This window comes from Panthera uncia, chromosome D4 (assembly GCF_023721935.1).
Source record: "Panthera uncia isolate 11264 chromosome D4, Puncia_PCG_1.0, whole genome shotgun sequence".
Lineage (NCBI taxonomy): Eukaryota > Metazoa > Chordata > Mammalia > Carnivora > Felidae > Panthera > Panthera uncia.
In genome coordinates, this window is record NC_064807.1 from 6,685,353 (window position 1) to 6,691,482 (window position 6,130).

Here is a 6,130-nt window from a genome sequence, read left to right on the forward strand (position 1 = left end):
TTGCACAGCAAAGGAAACCATCAACAAAACAAAAGGCAACCTACTGAACGGCAGAAGATAATTGCAAATGATATATCCAATAAGGGGTTAATATCCAAAATATACAAAGGATGTACACAACTTAACACCAAAAAACCAAACCGTCCAATTAAAAAATGGCCAAAGGATATGAATACACATTTTTCCGAAGAAGACATACAAACGGCCATCAGACACATGAAAAGATGCTCTCAAAACTGCTAATCATCAAGGAAATGCAAATCAAAACCACAATGAAATATTACCTTACACCTGTCAGAATAGCTAAAATCACAAAGGCAAGAAATAGCAAGTGTTGGTGAGGATATGGAGAAAAAGGAACCCTTGAGCATGGGTGGTGGGAATATAAACTGGTGTAACCACTGTGGAAAACATATGGATGTTCCTCAAAAACTTCAAAATGGAACTATCATATGATCCAGTAATTCCATTCCTGGATATTCCACTAATTCAAAAAGATATGTGCATCTCTATGTTTACTGTAGCATTGTTTATTATTATTGCAGCTATTACAATAGGCAAGATATGGAAGCAACATAAGTGTCCATCAATAGATGAATGGACAGAGAAGATACGGTGTATGAACACAATGCAATGTTACCCATAAAAATGAATGAGATCTTGGGGCATCTGGGTGGCTCATTTGGTTGAGCTTCTGACTCTTGATTTGGGCTCAGGTCATGATCCCAGAGTCCTGGGATCCAGCCTCACTTTGGGCTCCATGATCAGCATAAAGCCTGTTTGGGATTCTGTATCTCTTTTCCTTTTCCTCTCTCTTCCACCCTCTCCCCCGCCCCCCAAAAAAAGATGAGATCTTGACATTTGCAACAACATGGATGAACCTACGGCTTCATGAAGAATCCTATGCTAAGTGAAACAAGTTAGGCAGAGAAAGACAAATACCATATGATTTCACTTACGTGAGGAATCTAAAAAACAAAACAAAGGAGCAAACACAACAGAAACAGACTCATAGATACAGAGAACAACCTAATGGTAGCCAGAGGGTAGGAAGCTGGGGTATGGGCAAAATGGGTGAAAGGGAACAAGAAGTACAGACTTCCAGTTATGGAATGAATAAGTCATGGGAATGAAAGGTACAGTGTAGGGAATATGGTCTATGATATTGCAAGTATATGGTAAGCATAGCATAACATATAGATTTGTCAAATCACTATGGTATACACCTGAAACTACCGTAACATTGTGTGTCAACTATTCTTTAATTCACACACACACACACACACACACACACAATTGTTGGGCCTCTTTCCCACAGTCTCTTCAATATATCTGGGGCAAAGCCTAAGAATTTGCATTTCCAACAACTTCCAAGTTGGTGTTGATGGCTTAAGAACCACGCTTTGAGAAGCTTAAAAAACAAACAAACAAAAGATGTACGGGATGCCTTCGAACACACACGTAATGGGAGTTGCAGAAGCAGACAAGAAAGAGAACGGGGCAGAGAGAATATTTGAAAAAAAAATTGTGAGTAAATCTTTCCAAATTTGATGAAGTTCATAAATCTACATATCCAAGTTGTTAAAAGTGACTATTTAGAAGTTGACCCTGGGGGTGAGAACCCCTTCCTGATGGACACCTTGATTACAACCTCGTGTGGCTCTGAAGCACAGAACCCAGCCAGGCCTGAACTCCTGACCCACAGAAACTGTGAGATAATGAGTATGTGTTCAAGCCACTATGTGTGTGGTTTGTTACCCAGCTACAGAAAATTAATACAGTGGGTTTCAAACCCAGGTCTGCCTGGCTCCCAGAGTCTATTCTCCTTCTCCATCTCTTGATTAGTTAAATATATTGTGAAAGGTGTTAACTGAGGAGCTGGTAGAGATTACAGACTTTCAGAGTTCCAAGAAGCTCACAGGTCATTAGTCCGGTCCTCTAGGACGAGCAGAGCCCCCTGTCCCAAAGGAGCATCTAAGAAGGTTGGGATATTGAGCTAGAAGACGTTGGCCTGAGTCCCACTAACATTTAGATGATGACCAGGAATAACCATAAGTAGTGCTTTTGAAGATTCTTTTTTTAATGATTCTTGGAGACTCATTGATTGTGATATTGAACATCTGTCTTCCCATGACTATTAGCAGCAAAAACACTGATACAATTCGAAAATGTTTGTGTGCTTGTTTTTAGAGCCTTTGGGAGGGGGGCGAAGAGAGAAACTTGAGTCTTATTTTACAGACAACCTCAAACCACCTTCATTGACAGTGAAAGTGACAGAGAAGTGGATGATCAGAAGGTGATCAACACTCAGAGCAGAATTCTCAAGGCTCCAGTTGCCAGTCTTGAAGCTACATCATAATTAGGAAACATTGTGATTTATAATTATGAAACTTTAAGTGTGAATTTACACCTAATACACAAATGTAACATTGTCACATAAACAATACATCCCTGACTTTCTAGGACTATCTTAACTTCTTTTTTTTTTTTTATTAACTTCTTTTTTTTTTTTTTAATGTTTATTTACTTTTGAGAGAGGGAGAGAGAGAGAGTGTGTGTGAGCAGGGGAGAGGCAGAGAGAAAGGGAGACAGCACATCCGAAGTGGACTCTGAGCTGACAGCACACAGCCTGATGCAGCGTTCAAATTCATAAACTGTGAGATCAAGACCTGAGCTGATGTCGGGTGCTTAACCAACTGAGCCACCCAGGCGCCCCTGTCTTAAATTCTCATATTTTATTCACTGTCTCTGTCCAAATCATTCTTGTCACTCATGAAATCACATGTTCCAATATTTGATTCAGAACTGTCTGCATTACAAGCTTTTTCACTGTTATAGAAATACTTCACCACAGAAAGGAATTTACTGGTCCATGAAAAGTCAAAGGCACCCAAATGTCCACTGACTGATAAACGGACAAACAAAATAGAGTATATCCATACACTGCAATATTAGTTGGTTATAAAAAGGAACGAAACACTATATGTGCTACACCATAGATGAGTCTTGAAAACATCATACTAAGTGAAAGAAGCCATCTATGAAAAAAAGAAAAATCCACCTGTTGTGTGGTTCCATTTATATGAAGTGTCCAAACAGGCAAAGCTGTAGAGACCAAAAGTAGATTAGGTGGAGGCAAAGACGGTCATTAGAAAGTCTAGACTTCTGTTACACCAGCTTAGCAAACCCAGTGCAAGGAAGCCACGTCTCTCCTAATGGCGCCAGCAGATCTGGAGTCGAGCTCTCACTGAGTCACACACCCGTTTCTGAACCAATCACAGTAGTCTGAAGGAATAGATGTTCTGATTGGCCAAACCTGGGCCACAGGCTCACCTCCTTTGTAGGAAAGTCTCGTCGGTGCCTCTCGGACTACAGGAATGGAGCCTGAGAGACGGAGCCTGGCTCCCCTAAGGGAAACTACAGTGTTACTATCATAAGAGATGACAGATGCCAGGCCGGCAAAAACAGTACATGATCGCCTCACCAAACCTATCGGTCAAAGGGTCTCATCAACATAGAATCTCTTCGTGAATTAGCGCAGTCAGAACTTTATACTCTATGGAACTTTTTCCAAATCAGTTCGATCCCACACACGTTTGTCTAACGCCTGGCAGGGTCCTAGGGTTGCCTATGCCTGGGGAAGGTACAAGGCTAGAGGTGAGAGACTAAGAATGCACGGGTGAGTAAGACTCGGCCCCTGTTCTCAGGATGTTCACAGCCCAGTTCAGTGGTTCTTGAGCTTCCCTGGGGGATATTATTAAAGATGCAAATGTTCGGGCCACAATCGAAGATTTTCTGATTTGGTGGGTGTGGGGCTGGCTCTGGAAATGTGTCTCCAGATGCACACCTCAGGCGATTATGCTGCATGGGGTCCAGGAGCTACCCTTTATGGGATTCTCTGACTTGATGGAGGGAAAAGACCTACAAAAGGGAAGCGATGGCACATCTGAGAGCCTTTACAGGCCGAGGGCGAATGCCTGAGAGGCGGAGAGGAAGCAGGGTCTTTGTGTAGCTTACATCATGCAGTTTGCACAAGATACGGTTGCCTATGAAGGAGACAATGGATTACATCCAGCCTGCTGCGAATGTTTCTGATTATGATGAGCCTGGGGATATTTGGATAATGAGAAGCTAAGAGTTGGTTTTTGTTCATGTGCTTGGAACGGCCCTGTACATTCGCTCTCCTTTAATTCCAGAGAGAAATTTGAGAGAGCACAAACGAACTTACCCTTCAGAATTTATCCTACCCTTCAGTACTTGCTTAACTGAAAATCTTTTTTTTTTAATTAATTTATTTATTTTAAGAGAGACGGAGACAGTGCAAGCGGGGGGAGGGCGGTGCAGAGAGAGTGGGAGAGAGAGAATCCAAGCAGGCTCCGCATTGTCAGCACAGAGCCTAATGAGGGGCTCGAACTCACAAAAACTGTGAGATCGTGACCTAAGCCGAAACCAAGAGTCAGACATTTAACCAACTGAGCCACCCAGGCACCCTTTAACTGAAAATCTTCATCCTTCTTTGTTTCTTTCAAATTGTTTCAATATATCATTTCACCTTTAAAAATAATTTAATGTTAGATGAGGCACCTGGATGGCTCAGTTGGTTAGGCGTCTGACTTGGGCCCAGGTCATGATCCCGTGCTTTGTGGGTTCAAGCCCCACATCAGGCTCTGTGCTGACAGCTCAGAGCCTGGAGCCTGCTTCAGATTCTGTGTCTCCCCCTCTCTCTCTGCCTCTCCCCTCTCATTCTCTCTCTCTCTCACAAAAATAAATAAAACATTAAAAAAATTTAATAATATTTGATGTTATATACTATTAGGGTTCCATTTAGATCGACCCTTTTTTTTTTTAATTTTTTTTTTTTTTTACGTTTATTTTTGAGACAGAGAGAGACAGAGCATGAACGGGGGAGGGGCAGACAGAGAGGGAGACACAGAACCGGAAGCAGGCTCCAGACTCTGAGCCATCAGCCCAGAGCCCGACGCGGGGCTCGAACTCATGGTCTGAGATCGTGACCTGAGCTGAAGTCTGACGCTTAACCGACTGAGCCACCCAGGCGCCCCTAGATCGACCCTTTTAATAACAAGTAATGAGGTATCTTAACCTCGTAAAATGTAGGTGTAATCCCTCAATATATTACAGTTGATATATCTTTTTTATATTAGCATAGGTTTATTAGAGACTAGTGTTTCTGTCACTTTAGGATCTTATAGACCATTGAGAGAGAGAGAGAGAGAGAGAGAGAGAGAGAGAGAGAGGTAAATTGTGGTGGTTTAGAATGTGTCCACCAATTTTTCATAACTGCCTTCGATGGGTGGATCCGAGTTTCCCTTCCCTTGAGTATGGGTTGGGCTTACTGACTCACTTCTAATGAATAAAATATGGCAGAAGTGACAGTGTGACTTCTAAGACTAGGTCACAAGAGGCACTGCAGCCTCTTGCTTATTCTTTTTCTTGGATTGCTTGCTGTGAGAGAATCTAGCTGCCATGTCATTAGGACCCTCCACAGCACTACAGAGAGTCCATGTAACAGGGCACTGAGGCCATCACATAACAGCCATGTGAGGGAGCCATCTTGAAAGGGGACCATCCAGGTGACTGCAGCCCCAGCCACTCTCTTGATTGTAAAAGATGCTGAGACAGAACCATCTGGCTAAGAGGCTCTCAGGTTCCTGTTAACTCAGAAACCGATGAGATAATACTGTTTGAACCTGCTAAGTTTTGGAACAATTTGTTATGCAGCAATAGATAACTAATACACTGATTAAAAAAAGATGCTACTCTTGGGGCTCTTGGCTGGCTCAGTCAGAAGAACATGAGACTCTTGATCTCAGGGTTGTGAGTTTGAGCTCTACATTAGGTATAGAGATTACTTAAATAAATAAAACATTTAAAAAAATGATGCTACCTTTAATTTTAAAGTAAATAACACTTTTTAAAAAACTACCATTTGTTATCACCATCATTTTATATAATAAATTATTAAAATCTTTTAACTTTTGGGGCGCCTGGGTGGCGCAGTCGGTTAAGCGTCCGACTTCAGCCAGGTCACGATCTCGAGGTCCGTGAGTTCGAGCCCCGCGTCGGGCTCTGGGCTGATGGCTCGGAGCCTGGAGCCTGTTTCCGATTCTGT